General features: G+C 37.5%; 1 protein-coding gene across 27 annotated transcripts in view; it reads left to right on the top strand.

Annotated features, from left to right (window-relative positions):
* Window positions 1-22,013, top strand: part of FOXP2 (forkhead box P2) — a 651,851-nt gene that overhangs the window by 75,755 nt on the left and 554,083 nt on the right. For 22 of the 27 annotated variants that reach the window (XR_016230716.1, XR_016230714.1, XR_016230715.1 and 19 more), the window contains exon 2: window positions 18,392-18,536. The exons of the other annotated variants lie outside the window; for them this stretch is intronic. The gene's annotated coding sequence lies outside the window, so the exon portion shown is untranslated. The remainder of the gene's footprint in view (window positions 1-18,391; window positions 18,537-22,013) is intronic. 27 annotated transcript variants of the gene reach the window in all.

Below are 22,013 nucleotides of genomic sequence, written 5' to 3' on the forward strand. Positions count from 1 at the left end.
CAGTTATCCAGGGGAGCAAATAATAGAACCACACTGGCTCAGAATGTGGTGGAATGAGCTTAGCAGCAGTGGGCCTGCAGCTATTCCCCTAGCCAACCTTTTGGCCTGTTACCACAACCCATAGCTTGGGATAGTTCCCCACACCCTGTCCCAGAATTGGGTAATGAGGAAACAAGATGTGGAAAACCCTGCCTTACCCCTGAGAGATTCCCTCCCACAGAACACAGTGGCTTGTAGGGTGGGTCCTTTAATCTCGTCCTACTACAAATCTTTTCACCCTGGAGAGGGAAATATTATTCCATATCCTTCCTTGAAAGGAAAACAACTTCCCCATCCAACCTACTTTCCAACGCTGGAGATTATGAATGTGAGGCCCCTGATAAAGCATGCAGATTATAGGGTGATGTCCCCCCAAAGCCCTCACTTAACTTTTGGATAGAGCATGTTTGGAATTCCTTTGCCCCACTTCTTCCTCCCAGCAAGAGGGAAAAAGGGATGGTTCTGTGAACCCCAGCCTTAGATACATCACAGAACCAGCTACCCGAGACTACCCTGTCACCATTTTTCATCTCTCAGCAGTTGATGCCTGCCCCTTGAAAGTGCTGGATAGCAAAAGAACAGTCTCCACCCACTGTGGCTCAGTTCTGGGCCTCAGGGCACAGGGCAGGGAGTGCTGTGCATCTCTTCTGGAAGTAGGCTGGCTTTCCTTGGGAACTGGGGCCTGCTGGGCCTACAGGGGCCACGAGGCCACCATATGGCTGATGTTCCGACAGAAGTGGCACTTCTTGGGCTGGGATGGCAGCTTGCACTCCTTGGCGTGATGGTCTAGACCTCCACAGTTGTAGCACTTGTGTTCTTTAGAACTGGGCTTCTGCATGTTTGTTTCATTTTTTTAAGACTCTATGTCATATATGTGTGCTATGAATTTTGTTATTTTCTTCTAATTTTGTGTTTTTTTTTCCTGTATCTTTGAGGTGCAATGAAATTGTTTACTTATGAGATTGTTCTGCTTTCTAGTATAAACTTCCCTCAGAACTGTTTTTGCTGTGTCCCATAGGTTTTGCTATGTTTTGTTTCCAATTTCATTCATTTCAAGGAATTTTTAAGTTTCCTTCTGAACTTCTCCCTTGGTCTGTTGGTTAGTAGCAAGTTGTTTAAATTTCAGATATATATGCTTTCTAAATTTTTTATTATTGATTTTTGGTTCAATAGCATTGTAGTCAGAAAAGATACTAAATATGGTTTCTGTTTTTTTGTTTGTTTGTTTTTTAAGTTGCTGAGACATGTTTTGTGACCTACACTATGATCTATCCTGGAGAATGTTCCATGCATTGTTAAGGAAGGTGTATTCTATAGCTATTAGAATGTTTTGTAGTTGTGTTAGGTCCAGTTGATCCAGGGTACAATTTAACTCTTCTATTTCTTTGTTTTCTGATTGGATAATTTGTCCATTTCTGGAAATGGGATATTAAAATTCCCTACTATTATTGTATTGTATTATTGTACTATTATATTATATTGTAAATCTCTCCCTTTAGGCCCACTAACATTTACTTTAGGTAGTTGGATGCCATGATATTGGATGCATATGTATTCATAATTGTCTTTTCTTCATGCTGTATTGAACCTCGTATAATTACAAAGTGACTTTCCTTGTATCTTTTTGCTGCTTTTGATTTAAAATATATTTTATCTTATGGAAATATGGATACTTCTGACTTGTTTTTGGGTTCTATTTGCTTGGAATATCTTATTCCATTCTTTTACTTTCAATGTGTTGTTGTCCTTAAAAGTGCAGTGAATTTCTTATAAGCAACACCATGTGAGGTCTCATTTTGTAAAATCCATTTGCTCATTCTGTCTTTTAAATGGAAAATTTAGTCCACTTATATTAAAGGTAATAATTCATAGGTAAGGTCTTACTACTACCATTTTGATTCTTCTTTTTTTCTAGGCTTATTGTATTAGTTTTCTTTCTCCCTCTCTTACAGACTTGATTTGCAATTAAGTGATTTTTCTCTAGTAGTATGTTTTAGTTCCTCATTATTTTTTACTAAGTCTGATGTAGAGCTTTGCTTTATGATTACCATGAGGCTTCCAAAAAATCTAGTTTGCTTACAATAAACTACTTAAAATGATAGTAAGTAACTTAACTTAGGAAACTTACGAAAAGAAACAACAAAAAAGAAAGAGAAGAAATACTAATAAAGAACTTTACACTTGTACTCCATTATCTACACCTTTTGAATTTTTGATATCCCATTTTACATCTTTCCATATTGTCGGTCTCTTAACATTTGCATGTGCTTATTATTTGTAAGTTTTAAGAGACTTCACACAAAATATGTGAATGGTTTATGTACCATGTTTACTAGATGACAGCATTCTGAATTGTCTGTATAGCTACTGAAACCAGTGAGTTCTCTAGTTTCTGATACTATCTTCTTACTCAGTAGCACTACTCTTTCTCTGAAAACTCCATTTAGCATTTCTTGTTGGCTAAGTATAGTGGTGATCAGTTCTTTCAACTTTTGTTTCTCTATGAATGTGTTTATTTCTTCTTCATATCTGAAGAAGAGATCTGTGGAGTACAACATACTTGACTGGAAACTTTTCTGTGATTGTCTCACCCTACACCTTGCTGGTTTATAAGGTTTTTGCTGAAAAGTTTATAGTCAGGCAAATTGGGTCTCAATATGTATATTATTTCCTCCTGTGGCTTGATAATTCTCTCTTAATATTTGACTTGGAGAGCCTGATTAGAATATGTCTTGGAGTAGATTTGGTTGGTTTGAATCTGACTAGTGACATTTGACCTTCCTGTACCTGGATTTTTCTATCTTTCTGTAGGTTTAGGAGTTTACTCTTATTATCTCTTGGAATGCTTTCTTCCTATTTGGCCTTCTCAAATCCATTTTAAATCCCAAACCCTAAGACATTTGCTCTTTTCATGCTATCCCAAAGTTCCCATGATCTTTCTTCATTCCTCTTGATTTTTTTTTTAATCTGTATTTTCAAATAATTTGTCTTTGAACTCACTGAATGTTGTGTTTAATCTGTTCTGTTGATGTGACCTATCACAGTTCTAGTTTCACTTAGTGTACTTTTCCAGTGAAATAGTACTGTTTGATTTATTTTAAATTACTGCCATCTCTCTGTTATGTCTCTCTGTTAGAGTATTAAATCATTTCTTTGCCTTCTCTTGAAGCTTGTTGAGCTTCCATCTGAGCACTTGAAAAAATGGTTTTTAGATGGTTTTTGGCACCTTTTTTTTTGTATGTTAGATAAGGTCATGGTTCTCTGGAAGTTCTTGACACTTGTTGGTGTACAATATCTTCTACACGTTAAGTTATAATAATCTTGCTTTGCTTATGGCTGTCATTCCAGAAAGTCTAAGCAATCTGAATATTTTCTCTGAGTGTAACCATTTCTGCTATTTTAACACTAGACACTACTCCAAGTTGAGATGTGAGGCAGGGTGTGCTATTGATATGTTTTCAGTCCTAAAATAGTCCCCAGGCTTTGATTTGTCTCAAATCCATAATTGTTTTGTTTCTCAAAATGATCTGGGGAAATGTCTAAAAAGGAGTTGTTGTTCCCTACAGATTTGTTTCTGGGACCAAAGTGTTTCCGGATGCCTAGTACTGAAGCCATCCATGCCGTTTGGTAGGTCACCACTTGGAGCCCATAGCCTTCTCAGGCCAGTGCAATCAGCAGTAGTGTTACTGGAGAAGCAAAGGGTCCTTGTCTTCACACAAGAAAGAATTTAGACGTGAGACAGCATGGGAAAGCAACATAGCAATGTTTATTAGGGTGGGGACATCCATAAGAATGGATGGGTATCTCTCCAGACAGAACCTGAGAGAGTGTGGATAGTTCACATTTAGGCTGGGTTTTTTAAGGGGATGGGTCTTGCTTTCCCGCCTTTTCTCTCCCCCTCTCCTTCTCCTCCCGAACAAAGGACTTGTTGGGTGTAAATACGAGAAAAATTCCTTTCTGAGTTTTTCCCATTGAAGTTATCATACAGGGGAAGCCCGGCTGGCTTTGCCTGCCATCAGATAGGGGAAGCCTGGCTGGCTTTGCCTGCCTTAGAGGAAGGATGTTTATCAGGCCAGGTAGAAGGGGCAGGACTCCCCAGAAGGTCATCAGGATCTGGGCAGGACTTTGAAGTGCAGATACTAGGCTGCACCTGGAAGGTTATCGGGATGACTTTGAGATGTGAATGCTGGACCGCTAGTAGATGTCAATTCCTTAGGCCTTTGTCACACACATATAAGCTGATTTCTGACTTCCTACCTAACAGTAGGACCAGTGTTCTATGTTTTGCCTGCAATTGAGGTAGATTCACAGTCAGTGTTGTTCTTACCAGCTACTGGTGATACTGGCTGATCAACTGGAGAAACAGAACTCCACTTGGCACCAGAATAGTTCCAGAGGCTTCATGTGCAGGCACTGGCCTGGGAACAGGGAAAATTAGGATTGGCAGGATGTTAACTTTCATCAACCTGTCATGGAGTCACAGCACATTCTTGTGATTCCTTTCTGTCTGCCCAAGGTTGGAGGAGGGTGATAGAGGTAGTCGCTCAGCTGCTTCAGCTCGGACTTGGTGGGTTACACCTGACTCAAAATCACAAGGCCCTAAGCAATCTCGGGGGTGCATGCCAGGCCCAGGTGAGGTTGGTGGTAATACACACCAAGATGAGTCTGTCTCACAAGAGTACAGGTCTCTGATGCCAGAGCAAGTCTAGACACTCTGTCTTAGAACACTGGCCTGGAGGTAGAAGCTTTGGGCTTTATCAGGAGTTGGATCTCCAGCTGACAGGCCTGGCTGTAAGCTCCAAGCAAAGTTCTAAACTCCCTTCCTGTCCTACTCCATAGTAGCTGCAGTCTTGCTTTACTCTCTGCCAGGTAATGGGGGAGTGATGATGGAGGTGGCCTTGGCCACCTGGCTGTGGGGATTCCAAAAACTTCATCTATGGATATGAGCAACAGCTATGGGGCTCTGTCTTTTTCTGTATTTTTTTTCTTCTACTGTGGACCTAACACTGGGATTCAAGTCTAAGGATTGGAATTCAATCCCTGCTCTCACCCCTGTTCTTCAAGCTAGAGGTGTCTCTCCATGCTGTGCTATTTGGATCTTGGGAGGGGTGATGCTGGCAACTCTTCCCTTCTGTTTTCTTCAGTGCAACTTTGATTATGATTATGGTTATTATGAAATCATACCACCAACTACTGTGGTCTCCTGCTGGGCCTCCATAACTCTAGTGAAGGTGCCTTGATGCATGAACAGCTAGTCAAAGTGGTCTCTCTGGAGATGGTCACCAGAGCATTTTAATCTCTGTCTTGTTTCACCTTCACAGATGCTAATTTTTAAGGGGTTTAAACTCTAAAAACATTGGCTTACATTAGTTGCTATTTTCAAGTGGCAAGCTTTAAGGGGTCCAATTTTTAGTTATATAACTTGATTTTAATTTTCAACAGTAGGCAATATGGCATACCTGGTGACCTGCTGAGCCTTAGTAATTTTAAGAGTGTGATAAAAGAGGTATCTCTTTAACAACCAACAAATTAGGTCTGGCCTGGGAAAGCTGGGTTTCTGTTGGTTTCTATGCGTGTATAGCAATTGACATAGGTGTCTACATCTATGGTATCATGAAAAAGTTTGAGAAGCATTACTCTCCATTTCCTTTTCAAGACTCAATCTTTATAACCAGTTTCTTGGCCTTTTTCTGGAAATAACTAATGCATAGGTAAGCATATATGTATCTTTATGTAAATTTTTCATAAGTTGTAACTTAGCATATACACAAATATGTCCTGCTTTTCTACTTAACTGTGTACCTTGGAAATTGTTCCTGCCAGTCAGTTAATAATGCCACTTTTTATTTACTTATTTTTTGCTGCTATAGTGCTGTATATTAAATAGGTACATCATCTTTATGCTAAAATTTCAGAAACTATTATTAGTATGTGTTTAGAATAGGTGTATATTCCAAATATGGTGTCTGTTTTGATAAAGACAACTTTTAAAAAATTCTTTAAAATTGTGATTGTTTATGTCACTGGAGGTTACTTTCCACTGTTGCAGTTTTCCCAGATATCAGTTTTCTCTCTTTGGCTGAACTATTGTGTTTCTAACGGGGCTTTTATTGTACAAGCAGAGTGTTTTTGATCAGATTGTATTTATACGACAGCCTGGATCTGTGGCATTCCCTCAAGTACATTGTACACATTTAAAATATTGTCTAAATATTTATTCACATGATGGATTACTGTGGCTCAGAAAAGGCAGTTACAACCTATTGAGTAAATAATTTTAGTTTTAAAAAATTTGGAAAGGCTTTGAAGAGGTCATAATGATGCCTCATCTCAGTTGTTAGAAACAGCCATTGAATACCACTTTTTTTTTCTTTCAATGGTGTTTTAATTCTTAAGTGTTTAAGTAACAAACCAATACAAAACAAAGGGGGAAAAGGAGAATTGTAAACCAATTGCCTGCAGGTACAGACTTTCCTTCTTCCTTCCCAAGGTCAGATACCACCTCCTCATTGGAAAAATAAATAGACAACAAAAGGATAATCACACAAGTCAGTACTATTGCTGCAAAATTTTCACATTACTAAAGGCTAAAAGTATTTTAAAAATATACAACTGAAATTGTAGAAAGATTTAGAGTAAGTGGATATATTTCACTCAAATTGGAAAATTCATTTTTGAAACAAATTATGGTTTAGTTTAGAATTGACTTTTTTGGAACTTCTGTTTAAGAAGTTGTTCATTAAGTCAGCGTGAAAATTGAGCATTTCATAATGCTTACATTCTTTGTGTTTTTCTGTTTGTTTTTAATTGTACAGAATTTTAACTGTGTGTATTTGTGTTTGTGTGTGTATGTGTCCGTGAAGTATGTAGTTCTCATTTTTCAGTCATGTGTGCCAGGTGCTTTCTTTCATTTATAATTTGGGGAGAGAGCTTTACACAATATTTGCTTTTATTAGAAATTAATATGTTCTTAAGAAAGCAAGGGACATTGTTTTATTTCATACAATATTAACTAAGCTTTTCTAGGCATTGTAGATCTGTGATTGTAACATCTTTTGACAAGCAAATTAGACCGGAGAAAGAGCATCCAAGTTGGAGCTTGGGGCATATGGTGCTACCTTCTGCAAACATTACTCAGAAACAAGTTATTCCATTCAGTGAGAGGTCATGTTCAGGCTTGAGTTCCTAAGTGTAGAAGTTAAAAAGTAATTTCTTAAAGAAAACTGCAATCTCTATAGAAAAATTTATCAGTTTAAATTGAAACTAAGAGGTTTTAAGAATCTAGTGTACACAGTTTAATTATTTTTAAGGTCTAAGACTAAAACCTGGAAATAAAAATAGTTAAGGAAAACAATTAAGGTGACACAAATAGAACAACATAATTATTTTGGCCATTTTTCACCAGCAGTTTGAATTATTAATATTGTAAAAACTTTTGCTCTATAAAATAATACTTGATTAATATACAGTATCTTTTATCTTACAAAACGTCAGAATGGTGAAAAAAATTTTTCTGAAGTTACCATTTGAGCATACTGTTTTTTCATGTCTACATTCCTATTTTAGTTTTCCAGTCTAGAACTGATAAGTAAAGTAGCCCAATATATACACAGATCTTGGGATTTTAGCATATGGAGAAGGACGAGGGCAGATTTATTGATCAGTTTTTAATTCAGATTGTCAGTTTGAACACACACTTCTACAGATGGTAGGGTTTTGATTGCCCATCAGAGCACCAATGCCTTTGAGACAGCTGTTGTAGATAAACCTCTTTTACATGCTTTAGGTCAAGAGTAGTCAAACCTGTTACAGCACCTGCTTTTGCATATGCAAATCTGTTGTTTTGTCATTTCATTAAACAAGAAGAGGTAACAGTCTCTTGTGGTTGTAAATAAGTCTGGAACAAGGCCTACATGAAATGAAATCCAGCAAAAAGACAACTGTGATTCCTGTTGTGTAGTTATGGGACATTGCTTCTGTTTGGGGCTTTGTTTCTGGAAGACTGCCCGTAATTCTGAGGGAGAGTAGAGCTGCAAGTTTGTGTTTGGAGGCAAGAACGGGGAAGGTGTTTGCTGTCATTGACTGTAGGGTGGTTGTGAAGTTTGACATGCCCAGAAGCTACTGAATGCCATGTGGGGCCCCAAACCCTGCATACCTCAGTTTTCATCATCTGGTGAGCCTGCAGCAGGATTTCCAGGCACTGGAGTCGACAACATGTCTACTTTGGTTTGGAACTGATTGATCCACAGAACAGAACATGCTTGTGGGATCTTCCCTTGCTGTGGAACGACATAAATGATTGAAATGTTTTCTTTAGGAAAAAAAAAAAGTATCATTTGTTTATAGACCTTACTGCTTATAGGAGGAAATTGTCAAATAGTGATGCAAGCTGAGTTTGCTGGAAACTTTCACGTTTGGTTTATGAATTATTGTCTGGTTCAGCTTTGGTATATTAGAAATAAAAGTGAGAAAACATAATTAGGGGAAAGAGACTGGAAGGAAATTTTTTTCCTTATTTACTCTATCTCCCCAAAAAGGTGGTGACATATAATAAAAATGGCACCTCAGGATTTGCAAAATGACAGAAGATTTTACTCTGTGTTGCCATAGATTGCTGTGGGGGAAAAAAAGAAAACACTAGAATTGATGAACAAATGTTGCATGCTGTCATTTTAGATTACATTATTTTACTGTGAAGTTGTTCTTGATTCTTGTTTTTTTGAAAATAAGTACAAAATGCATATACCAAAGAAAGTAATACTGCAAATCTGTTAATTGTATTAATTATGTACAAATGTGTTTATTCTCACACAATGATTAGGAGTATACACATTTATTTATTATTTTCTAGCTTATAGGGGAAAATTAAAAATTCTTCCATGACCTTTTAACCTTGTCAAATGATTTCCCTGCTCTTGACATACTGCATTATATTTGCAAAGGTTGGAAGTTAACTCTTCAAGGTACCAGACATCATTTTTATTAGGATATTAATTCTCAGAGGTGCTAATCTCATCAAGATTTGTAGGCATTTTCTTTCATAGGCCATTCTGATTTGTAGCTCTTTCTTTTCACAGCAGTATTAAATACCAAACCTTCTCTGATATGGAAGTTCATTAGAGATATGTCTTTGATGGCAGCCCTTTCCTGGCTTCAGTTTCAAATACCTTGATGTAAAGCTTAAGAAGCCATTGTGTTGTAAGCCCTCCTTGATGTGCCTTATTTAGATCTGCATAGTAAATCAAGGAAAGTAAATAACAAGGCAGCAGATGGAAGCATGGAGATAAGACCAGTGAACAATTGTATTTGTATTTTGTTATGATGTTGACAGGAGCTAAAATTCACTAATCTAGTTCAACTGATCTGCATTTCAAAGAAATCTCATTTAGCAGCAACTTGAAGGTTTGTAGGATAAAGTTCTTTTATTGCAGCTTTTATTGCATTCTTTGCTAATTTATCTGGTCAAGATTTAGCCTTACTTACTTAAAGCTGCAAGCATGTTACAAGGAGTCTTAAATACTATGAAAGCATTAATGTCTAGACTATGAACTGGAGGTAATTACATATCCAACCCTGAATAGGATACATTTAGAAAATACTGTTGTCCAAACTCGATTGTCAGGGCAATATAGATAAGGTTTTTTTTTTTTTTTTTTTTTCCTTTCCTGCCTGTTTGCTTTGAGATTTTTTTCCTGTTTCATAAACAATCTCATATACAGTCATCAACTACTAGAAATTATGTACAAAATAAGTCATCCTCCTTTAGGTATGAATACATTGATACTAACATGGATTCTTCTCTTTTGAGAATGGAAGATTATTAGGTTTGGAAAGCTGTTAACCTTAGTTAATTCTGTAGTTAAAATATGTATAAAAATGAAATATGTTTAATGTGAACATGTTATAAAAAGCACGTGGTCAGCATGTACAAAGAATATTGTTATTTTCTACTTTTGATTAAATAAGTTATTTAATAGAAATTAGTTCTTTTGGAATAGGGTTAGAAGAACTACATTTTATATATGTTGATATATTAACTAAATTTTGACAGCATTATTTCCAAAATGAAAAAAATATTGGAGTTAGGATGATTATCCTGAGCTCAAATCCCATCTCTGACACTTAACACCCTCTGAAAGCTTGGATATATTACTTTGTTCAATGATTGTCTTCTGTAAATTCTAAGAGTTGAGCCAGAGGATTACAGATTGCCCAATTATAGAAGTTCCTTGGTCATTCTCTGACAAGTCACTTTATGTCAGGTGCCAGACTTGACCCTGAATTTCTGTGGATAAGTTCTCTTCCCTAAAATAACTCATGTATATATTCTACTTTCTAAAATTTACTGCTAATACAATTACAACATGGAAACTGATTTTATGCTACTCCTCTTAACTCTTATTTGGTGGCCCCAATATGTTGTGATTGCTACCTTTGATCCTACTTTCCATGAGACAGAAAAAATTACCATACTGGTCCTTATGTTGTGGTGCAGTGGGTGAAACCACTCTTGGATGCTCATGTTCTGTATCAAACTTCTTGGGATCATGTTCCACCTTGGCTTCCCATTCAGTTTCCTGGTGATGCACCTGGGAGGCAGCTAAAGTAATTGGGTTCCTACCACCCACCCACCCACGTGGGAAGCCTGGGTTGAGTTTCCAGAATACTGCTTTCAGCCTGGACCATCCTCTGTGATTGTGGGCCTTTGGGGTATTGACCAGCAGATGAAATAAATACTTCTCTGTCACTCTGCCCTTTCAAATAAATAAATAATTCTTCAAAAAATTTTAAAAAAAACCACAAAAACCAAATCATCACATAGCATGATTTCATGAAAAATAATCTATAATTTTTGGACAGGGCTCTTAATGTGAATGTTGATTCAGAACTTTAAGTATGTTAAACCAAGAGTTTTATTTGAGTATATCTGTATAATTTGTCTAGTAAGTTTTCTACCAAAGTAAGTCATATAAAAACTTGGAGTTCTAAATGAGACACTTTTTTGACAAATTCATTTAGTACTTGAAAAAAGTGGCAGTGAAAATTACCTTGGCATTGCTGAATATGAAAGATGAAGAAAGGTATAGGGCCGGCAGTGTGGCATAGTGGGTTAAGCCTCTGCCTCCTGTGCTGGCATCCCATATGGTGCTGGTTCAGGTGCCCTCTGCTCTACTTCCGATCCAGCTTCCTGCTGATGGCCTTAGAAAGCAGTAGAAGATGGCCCAAATGTTTGGGCTCCTGCACCCCAATGGGAGACCTGGAAGAAGCTCCTGGCTTCTGGCTTCGGATCACCCCAGCTCCAGCCATTGTGGCCATTTGGGGAGTGAACCAGAAGATGGAAAACCTTTCTTTCTGCTCTGTCTGTAACTATGCCTCTCAAATAAATAAATAAATCTTAAAAAATAAAAAGGAAAGGTTAAATAAACCTTTGAAGTACACTGTAACTCTGCTTCAGCCATGATCATCATTCCTTGGCTCGTGGTTCAGTTCTTATTTCATAATAGAGTTAGGTTGTTAACAATGATACAGATAAATAATACATTTTCTGTGTTTTCAAATAGTTTAAAATTAAATCTGAGAAATTTGATATGTGGACAAATATCTTTTATAGTAGATTAAATGGACAGTTTTTGTTCATTTATTTGAAAGGCAGAATGACAGGAGCGACAGAAAAAATGAGAGAGAGAGGTGTTCCCATTTACTAGTTTAATCCCCAGTGCCTTCGTAAGTCAAGGCTAGACCAGGCCAAAGCCAGGAGCCTGAAACTCCATGTGGGTCTCCCACATGAATGGCAGGGACTCAAGTACATGGGCCATCATCTGCTGCCTTCCCAGGTGTGTTAGCAGGGAGCTGGAACACAAGCGGAGGGGCCAGCATTTGGTCTGACACTCTGGAGGATGGGTGCATTCCGAGAGGTGCTTAACATGCTTCACTACAGTGCTTCTTTGTATGATATTTTAAAAGGAGTGGTAGAGAAAATGCTATGTGAGTAGGTTACATCTGGCCAAGAGAGGCCAGATGAAGGTAGTGATAATTGTATTGAGGCAGAAAAGGTAGGTACAGTAGAGTTTGGACCAAATAAAATCCGAGAGTAGAGAAAGCCATTGTAGGTAGAGCAAACTGAAACTTTAAAGACGGTTGAAAGCAAAAATTTGCTAGTTTGATTTGACTCTGGAATGTAGAGTTCAGTAGAAAAAGTAGAGCAGAGGTAAACGTGATCCTAAGGAGGAAGGACCTTAACTTTTCGGCAGAGTTTTGGTTTAATTGGTAAGTATCAAGGAACCTGTCTTCTTTTAAACAGCACTGATTGATGCGCTTGTAAGAAAAGGCACCAGAGAAATATTGGCATGAGTTGAGTTTAAATATATTAATCTCAGGCATCACTTGCTTTCCATGTCCTTTACCAGTCTAATAAAACAGACTATAAAAACTTATATTTAGAAAACCTTGTTAGCAGTGGTATATTCTGTGATGATAATTACAGGAGGGATGTTTGAAGATATTTACTGAGTGTGAGGGATAAGAAGTGTTATGGAGTAGCAGGGGAAAAACTGCATTATAGAGGTGAAAGATAGTGTTTCTAAGATGCTTTATAGAGATATCTGGTATTGTTTGATATGTGTGTGTATTTAAGAAAACTTGAGTGAATATTTTTTTTTTTTTGACAGGCAAAGTTAGACAGTGAGAGAGAAAGAGAGAGACAGAGAGAAAGGTTTTCCTTTTCCATTGGTTCACTCCCCTACTGGCCGCTACGGCCAGCGTGCTGTGCCGATCTGAAGCCAGGAGCCAGGTGTTTCCTTCTGGGCTCCCATGCTGGTGCAGGGCCCAAGTACTTGGGCCATCCTCCACTGCACTCCCGGGCCATAACAGAGAGCTGGCCTGGAAGAGGGGCAACCGGGACAGAATCCGGCGCCCCGACCGGGACTAGAACCTGGGGTGCCGGCACCACAGGTGGAGGATTAGCCAAGTGAGCTGCAGCGCCTAGTGAATATTCTTGAGTAAAGACAAGATTTAAGATTAAGTTCTGAAGATTTATAGGCTATTATTAATTTGAGTAAGGATCAGAATCAGAATAATTAAAATGAAGATTTTGACTCATAAAGTGAGCAAGAGAGAATGGAAAATTATGTTTACGGACTATTTTAAGGTAATTAGAATAAATAGCAAATATTTCTAAAATGAATGGTAATATAGCAATAGATTTTTTAATGAATTGTTGGGAACTCAAGCAGACTTTCCTTGAGAAACTGTTATGTGTTAATTTTTTTTTTTTTTTTTGACAGGTAGAGTTATAGACAGTGAGAGAGACAGAGAGAAAGGTCTTCCTTCCATTGGTTCACTCCCCAAACGGCCACAACAGCCAGAGCTGTGCCAATCTGAAGCCAGGAGCCAGGTGCCTCTCCCTGGTCTCCCATGTGGGTGCAGGGGCCCAAGCACTTGGGCCATCTTCCATTGCCCTCCTGGGCCACAGCAGAGAGCTGGATTGGAAGAGGAGCAACCGGGACTAGAATACAGCACCCATATGGGATGACGGTGCCGCAGGCGCAGGATTAACCAATTGAGCCACGTCGCCGGCCCAGTTATGTGTTATTGTTCTGTGTTAATCCAGAAGTCAGAAAATGGTGGTCTGTTTTTATTAATGAGCTTGCAAATATTTTTTAGCATTGAAATTAGTTGTCAAATATTGTACACCCTCCATGACATAGACACACATATGCACAGGCATGTGGTGATTTTGTAGCCTCTGGAAAATTCAGGTTGGCAAGATTAAACCTGAATTCCTGCAAAGCAGTTACGGCAGTAATAATCTGATGAGACTTTACCACAGGTTACCCTGTCACTGTTCTTTATATTGCACCTAGCCTGATTAACATTTATTTTTGGGGGATTTTATTTTGTCAACCCTATGATTTAGTGTTGTTTATAATATTATTCTTCCTAGTGATATTTGCCTAGATACATAACTACTACATGCAACAATTTTTTGAAAGACTTATTTATTTATTTGAGAGTCAGAGTTACAGAAAGAGAGAGTGTGTGTGAGAGCGAGAGAGAAATACGGGGTGGGGGGGGGAGAGAGAGAGAATGAGAATCTTCCATCTGGCAGTTCATTCCCCAAATGGCCTCAATGGCTGGAGCTGGTCTGAACTGAAGCCAGGAGCCAGGAGCCAGGAGCCAGGAGCTTCTTCCGGGTATCCCACATGGGTGCAGGGGCTCAAGAACTTCCACTGCCATCTTTCACTGCTTTCCCAGGCCATCAACAAGGAGCTGGATTTGAAGTGGAGCAGCTGGGACTTGAACAGCTGCCTGTACGGGATGCTGGAGCAGCAGATGGAGGCTTAACCTACTATGCCAGAGTGCCAGCCCCATGCAGCAACTTTATAGGTGAAAGAGAGGTTAGGACTAGATTGTCTATTATTATAGTGGATGTGGGTTTCTCCCTGTGTCTTTCATTGCAGAATTTTACTCCCTCTGTAGCCATTTGTTCCTTTCATCATCTGGGAAGAACACAATCAGATTTATATTCCAAAAAATAAAAAGTGTTTAGGTTATATGGCCAAGTATGAATTAGAGAAAATTTTAGGGCTGTTGAAGGAAGGACCAGATAGATGGTGGTATATCCAGTAGGTACTTTGGAGGTCCAGAGAGAGATGTGCATTGGATATAGACCTTTGGGAATCCTTTACAACAGGTAGTCATTGTAAGGACAAATGGAATGCAGATTAAGAGAAGAAGAGGACTAGATTGAAATCTTGGAAACACTGGCATTGAAGAAGTTCATGTAAGAATAGGAACCAACAGAAACTGAAAAAAGAGGTCTTAGAGGTTAGCATAGGAATCATAGAATAGAGGTATGCGAACAAAAGGGAGAATTTTAAGAAGGAATGAGTAAATAATAAACTAAATGAAGAGAGAACTTAAGTAAATTAGGAATTAAGAAGTTACATATGGATTTCTTGTTCAGCTAGGAGGTGATTCCTATCATGATGACAAAATATTCAGCTCCTAGAACGTGAGGATTTAGTGAAACCTGGGACTATTCTACATGAATTCATTAATGATAAAGGAATGGGACCTTATTCAGCCTAATGCCAACAAAGTATTTTTTCATGTGACAGCATCACAGAAACAAAAAACCCTATACTTTGTTTATTAAAAGCAATAATCAAATGCTAAATAATATATTGGTGATAATTTGAGTGAATATATAAGGGTATCATTCAAACTGGAACAGTTTTTGGAGAAGGGAAGTGTTAGTTTCTAATAACTGCAGTAGGTCTGAGCCACATCTATCGCTGCAAATCCAGGATGAATGGTCACCCTAATTAGAGTTCATATTTATTCAGTGCCAGCTATGTACCAAACATGGAAACCAAGATTTTGTCAGTTAATTTGATATAATGACTGGTTTTAGTTGTTAATATGAATGTATTCACTTACAAATTTTCTATTGATGATTTGACCACTAAAACTAAACCTGTTTGTTTGTTTAAAAAAAGTCACCCATTTTTAAATTTTTTTTAACTTTTATTTAGTAAACATAAATTTCCAAAGTACAGCTTATGGATCACAATGGCTCCCCCCCCCATAACTTCCCTCTCACCCGCAGCCCTCCCCTTTCCCACTCCATCACCCAATCCATTCACATCAAGATTCATTTTCAATTATCTTTATATACAGAAGATCAGTTTAGTATATATTAAGTAAAGATTTCAACAGTTTGCACCCACACAGAAACACAAAGTGTAAAGTACTGTTTGAGTCCTAGTTATAGCATTAATTCACATTGTACAACATATTAACGACAGAGATCCTACATGAGGAGTAAGTGCACAGTGACTGCTGTTGTTGACTTAACAAATTGACATTCTTGTTTATGTGTCAGTAATCTCCCTAGGCTCTTGTTATGAGTTGCCAAGGCTATGGAAACCTTTTGAGTTCGCAGACATCGATCTTATCTTATTTAGACAAGGTCATAGTCAAAGTGGAAGTTCACTCCTCCCTTCAGAGAAAGGTACCTCCTTCTTTGATGGCCCGTTCTTTCTACTGGGATCTCACTCGCAGAGATCTTTCATTTAGTTGTTTTTTTTTTTTTTTTTCCAGAGTGTCATGATTTTCCATGCCTAAAATACTCTCATGGGCTCTTCAGCCAGATCCTGATGCTTTAAGGGCTGATTCTGAGGCCAGAGTGCTATTTAGGATATCTACCATTCTATGATACACAGCGGCACCCACTTTATACCACATTTTTTCCTCAGAGATGAGAATATATATTTGCAGTAGTTAATGATCTACAAATATAGGTAGAACAGTCTGCAAACAAAATTTCAATGTAGTGTGGTGAGCATATGGTTTTTAAGACATCACCTAGTATGTTATTACATTATAAGTTATAGTCTTTAGGGTTAAGATTATAGTGTCAATAAATTTTGCAAATAAGCAGTTTGCTTTTTTAAAATAAAGTTTATCAAGAGAAGACACAAAACATAGCTAATTTTACATGAATTCGTTTTTCTCTGTCATCAGAAATTGTGTGTGTGTGGGTGTGTGCGCGTGTGTGTGGTTTAGTTCTTAATCACAGAGGGATGCTTTTTCATTCTATAATGTTAATTTTAGCCACATTCAAACTATATCCTGTGAAGAGTCTGGCATATCACTCTGATGTGTCTGGTAGATATGGATTGCATTAATTAGCATAGGTATTGCTGTAAATGACATGTCAGTCCAGCACAACAAAAGTATTTGTTACTGATGTCAATCAGTCATACTTTGTCAGGTCAAATGGTTTCCCTAAAGGAATGCACATTTATCTGTACTAACCCAAAGCACTGAAAAAATCATTTCTGTGTTCTAGAAACAAAGAGAACTACCTGTGCTTGAATAGCCAAATGGAAATATTCACAAAGAAAGTACATTGTTAGATTTTACTAGTAGCACCTTTAAATTAGGCCAAGATTAATTAAAACTTCGGAAGAGAAAAAAAACTAGCTTTCTGTGATACTGAATCTTGAGTGGGTTTTCTCCCTTCCCTCAGTTGCTTTAATCTTTGGTAATAAATTTTTTTTGTTTCACCTTGAAATAATTTTGAGCTATGGCAGATAAATGACAGCAAATGTCATTTACAGTATTTAAAATCTGAAGGGAATCACACAAATACCAATTTGTGATCAGATTAATGGCTTAAATAGGTGCCTTTTCCCCATTTCTATTTTAGCTTTCACGTTTAGTATTCTGACTGCAGATAGAATTTGTCTTCATTTGTTTACTATTTTCTCTCAGTTTTTTTTAAATGACAAACACCAATGTTCTAAGTTAAATTTCTCAGTAAAAACTGACTTTGAAGTGCCGTTATGCGTACGTCTCCAAAACATATATATTTTATTTCCAGTTTTGCTCTAAATGCTTTGCCCCTTGCATTCTATTGTATTTTTTAGTGGAAGAGAATGTGAGTGATATTAACATAAGGTAAGAGTAAGGGAGTATGACGCAGGGTTTGATACAAGTTGAATACACTTATCTTAATATTTAATTTTTATAGAACACAAATAACTGTTAGAAATCTACATTTCTATAAAATATGTATAAATAAAATTAATTTTGTAAACTTATATGTATTAATAACTTTAAGGGTCAGGTTTTCATATGTTACATTTCTGTATCCCTAAAAGAAAGGGTACACTGTGTTGCATTTTAATTTCTAACAGATTTGTTAGATAATTAAGATGAAATCAGATTTACACTATACCTGTGTTTTGTATTCTAATTTGCTCAACATGTCTTGTTTGAAGAACAGTTTCTAAACTTTTGTTCCATCTTTAAAATTCTTATTCCAGATTTTTTGCTGTCTTATAGACTCTATGCTATTTCTTTCTGGTCTGTCTTAGGCTGTTGAAATCATCTTTTTTTATTATTCCATTAAAATTTTTTAAAATGGATTTTCCTTTACACTTTTCTAATCATCCTGTAATTCTTTAGCCCTAAGACATTAAAATGAATGAGTAAAAATATTTGATACCTAATCGTCTCTGCCAGTCCATTCAAACTCATGGATTTGCAAAATTATGTTAAAGTCTTTTAAAAATACATTGGACTAGGCTTTTGTAGTCATTTGGATTTTGAATATTAATTTTCTCTTGCTATGCTGCTTAACCATAAAAATGAAAGAAAAGATAGATGTGGGTTTCTTTTAGTGGTGTTAATTTAAAGTACTGGATTTATTTATTATAATGTTCAACAAGGCAGTTCTTACATTTCTGTTCACATCAGATCTGGTAGAAATCCTCCCCCAACACAGTAAGAAAAAGTTTGATGCATTTTATAATAATTGATTAAAAGTATAATTTCCCTCTAGATCAAACAAATAATAGAAGTCTGTTGAAGCTTTGTCCTGACCTATTCTGGAAGTAGAAGAATACCCTGGAGAAAGGAGCATTGTAAGCATAAAGAATAAGACTGTTCAATCCTAGGAGAGAGAATTAAAGTCTAACCCTCCAAATGTAAGTCCTCGGTACTCTGTATTTTCCATCTCTCTGTCTTTGTTGTTATTCAAGTTTTAGTAGAAAATAATACGATGACAATATTGTTTGGATATTTTTCTTTACAAAATATTTTGCCTGATAACTTTAAGTTTTGATGTATGTTAACATTTACTAACTAATAATGTATTGTAATGGCTTGCACCAATAATATTTAATGCAAAATGGATTAATTTTCATTGTATTTTCTGGTGGGAAACTGTTAAGAGTTTTGAGTTTTCTGATGAAAAGAAGGTAATTTCCTTTGAATTCATATCTTCAATAGTGCTATCATAACCTTTTTATTCTAATCTTTGGTTCTTTCTCTTTTATATTTCTTCAAATCCAAGAATAAGACTATCTTAATATGTCTATTTAAATCTACCACCTGGTAAGAGAGACATTAAGTCCCTTTTTCATTTTGCATAGTGAAAGTAAAGTGGACTGAATTTGCATTCATAATTTACTATAAAATATATCAATTTTGTTAGGTCAGTATATTGGAAAAACTGATTTTTTATCTCTTTGAAAAAATTATGTGTGTTCATAATTATGTAGGAAAAGATATTTAAATTACTGTTCAGAAATTGGTAGATGGAGTTATGACTAAAGCCAGTGTGCTTTAGGAAAATTGTTTGGGAAGAAATTCCTTGTTCTTTATCACCACTTTTATCTGAAAAGTTACCTAGAGCAACATCCTTATAATGAGGTACTAGATGTATATGTAAAACACTGATACAGCTGTCAGAAACCTGACTTTTACTTAGAACTGATAATCTTCTTTATTCCATAGCAAAAGAACTCAGTAATAAGAGTATTGTTTTGATTTTTTAAAAATCCAAATGGTCAGAGTGAGTGTTCAGCCTAGCAGTGAAGATACCCATCTACCCCATCAAAGTGCTTGAGTTTGATTCTCAGCTTGGGCTCCTGACTCCTGCTTCCTGCTAATTCGGATCCTGGGAGGCAGTGGTAGTTGCTCAAGTAATTGGCTTCCTATCACCCACCTGGGAGACCTGGATTGAGTTCCTTGCTCCTACCTCCGGTCCCTATCCAGCTCCAGCCGTTGTGGAATCTTGAGGAGTGAACCAGCAGATGAAACCCTCTCTCTCTCTCTTTCTTTGCCTCTCAGATCAAACAGTTTAAATTAGAAAAATGTTCAAATTATCCAGTAGTAAGTGAATGTTTTATTTCAGCTGAATACAACCACATGTTACATTCCCCCCATTCCCCCAATTTTCTCCAAAATTACCACATGAATTTTTTTTTTTAAATTTGACAGAGTTATAGGCAGTGAAAGACAGAGAGAAAGGTCTTCTTTCCGTTGGTTCACTCCCCTAATGGCTGCTACAGTTGGCGTGCTACACCGATCTGAAGCCAGGAGCCGGGTGCTTCCTCCCAGTCTCCCATGCGGGTACAGCGGCACAAGCACTTGGGCCATCCTCCGCTGCCCTCCCAGGCCACAGCAGAGAGCTGGACTGGAAGAGGAGCAACCGGGATTAGTACCTGACACCCCAACCGGGACTAGAACCCGGGGTGCCTGCACCGCAGGCGGAGGATTAGCCAATTGAGCCACAGCGCTGGCCACCAAATGAATCTTTACAGGTTTTAAATATGACACATTCGTTGATATAGCATCTGACAAAGTGATAAAAGGATCTACATTGAGAAATCTCTGATGTTGAGGTTTATATTTAATGTACCTGGAACATTCTTATAGAGCTTCTAACACTATAGCCATTTCTGACAATCTGTAGTTGTCATTCAGCATGAACTATGCACACAAAGAGAGACCTAATTGGTTTTGGACATAGATGTTCTGTTCCAACATTTTATTATTATTGAATTAGATAAAGGTATCCTGGAGAAAGACTACAAAAATTATTCTTTTCACTGCCATGAACAAATGCTTTTCATTTAAAACTTTAATTTTTGTTATTAAAATGTGTAATGAAACTTTAACGTTTAATTTAATTTTCGGGGCTTAGTAGTAAATTGCCAATTACTGTTTGAGGTCGATGAAGGATTGAAAAATAATGTCATTCACAGAAAAGTTTTGCTGATCCTCTGCTTGGCAGAAATGGAAATGAACAAAGTATGGTAACAGTAACATGACTGAGTCCCAGAAACAGAAATCAATGGAAAAAAACCCCGATATGAAAGAATAATAGTGAATAATTTCTTAATTATTTCCATCCTTTATTTTATTTATTGCTTCCAGTTGACACATGATGTATACATATATGTGTACAGACAACACACAAATTCTAGTGCCACTCGGACTTTTGTGGACATCAGAATTACCTAGGGAGCTTGTTAAAAATGGAGACACTAGATTTCTGTGTATGGAGGGTAGGTGCCATGATCCTATATATTCAAACCTCTAGGTATTTCTATACAAGGAGACTCACATTCTTTGAAAAACACAAGGAAAACCTTAGGGTTCAAGGCAGAAATCATGATTGTCAGTTTCAGGAATTGGGAGTGCATATAAGGCTTCATCTGTTGCTTCCCCTTTCTTTAGATTTTGATCACCTGCATACAAATCTTCCTACTTCATCTCCATTGTGATCATTTTCCCTATTAGGTGTGGCCCATTGAAAATCAGGGACAAGTCACTTAACTTGCCCCCACCTACAGACCTTTACATCCCCACAAATCATGAGATACCTCTGCATTCTGCATGGGGGTCTGTTCTCTTGGTTGGCACGGTAGCTTTGAGATTATTTTACTGCTTGCTCCTATTTAGACTCCATTACTCCTTCCACTTCTACTTTTCAGGGTACCTCTGGCTCACAAGTCCTCATGGCCACCAGGAGCAGGTACAGCCCAGAAGCAAACAAGCATAGTTGTTCCAAAACTATAGTGTTTAGAGATGCAGGAGGTGAATACAACAAAAGTTATAATGGTCAAGTTACATAGGTGGTAGATTGAGGTGGGGATTCCAGGAGCTTCTGGTATGCTGGACGCATCCTGTTTACCTGTTGGTAGTTGCATGCATGTTTCTCTATAAAAAACCATTGTTGAGAAACTGTTTGCTTTTCTGTTAAGATTAGGAACAAAGTAAGGCTGTCTCTTTTCACTATTTTTCTTTTCTTTAAGACTTTTATCTATTTATTTGAGAGGTAGAGTTACAGACAATGGGAAAGACAGAGAGAAAGGTCTTCCGTCCGCTGGTTCACTCCCCAAATGGCCGCAATGGCTGGAGCTCCACCGATCTGGAGCCAGAAGCCAGGAGCTTCTTCCCAATCTCCCATGCGGGTGCAGGGGACCAAGGACTTGGGCCATCCTCTACTGCTTTCCCAGGCCATAGCAGAGAGCTGGATGGAAAGAGGAACAGGCAGGACTAGAACCGGCACCCATATGGGATGCCGGCGCCGCAGGGGAAGGATTAACCTTCTGTGCCACAGCGCCGGCCTCCACCATTTTTCTTTAACATTATACTTGGAATCCTAGCTAAGG

Source organism: Oryctolagus cuniculus, chromosome 3, assembly GCF_051225735.1.
Source record: "Oryctolagus cuniculus isolate XC-2025 breed Fujian yellow rabbit chromosome 3, ASM5122573v1, whole genome shotgun sequence".
Classification (NCBI taxonomy): Eukaryota; Metazoa; Chordata; class Mammalia; order Lagomorpha; family Leporidae; genus Oryctolagus; species Oryctolagus cuniculus.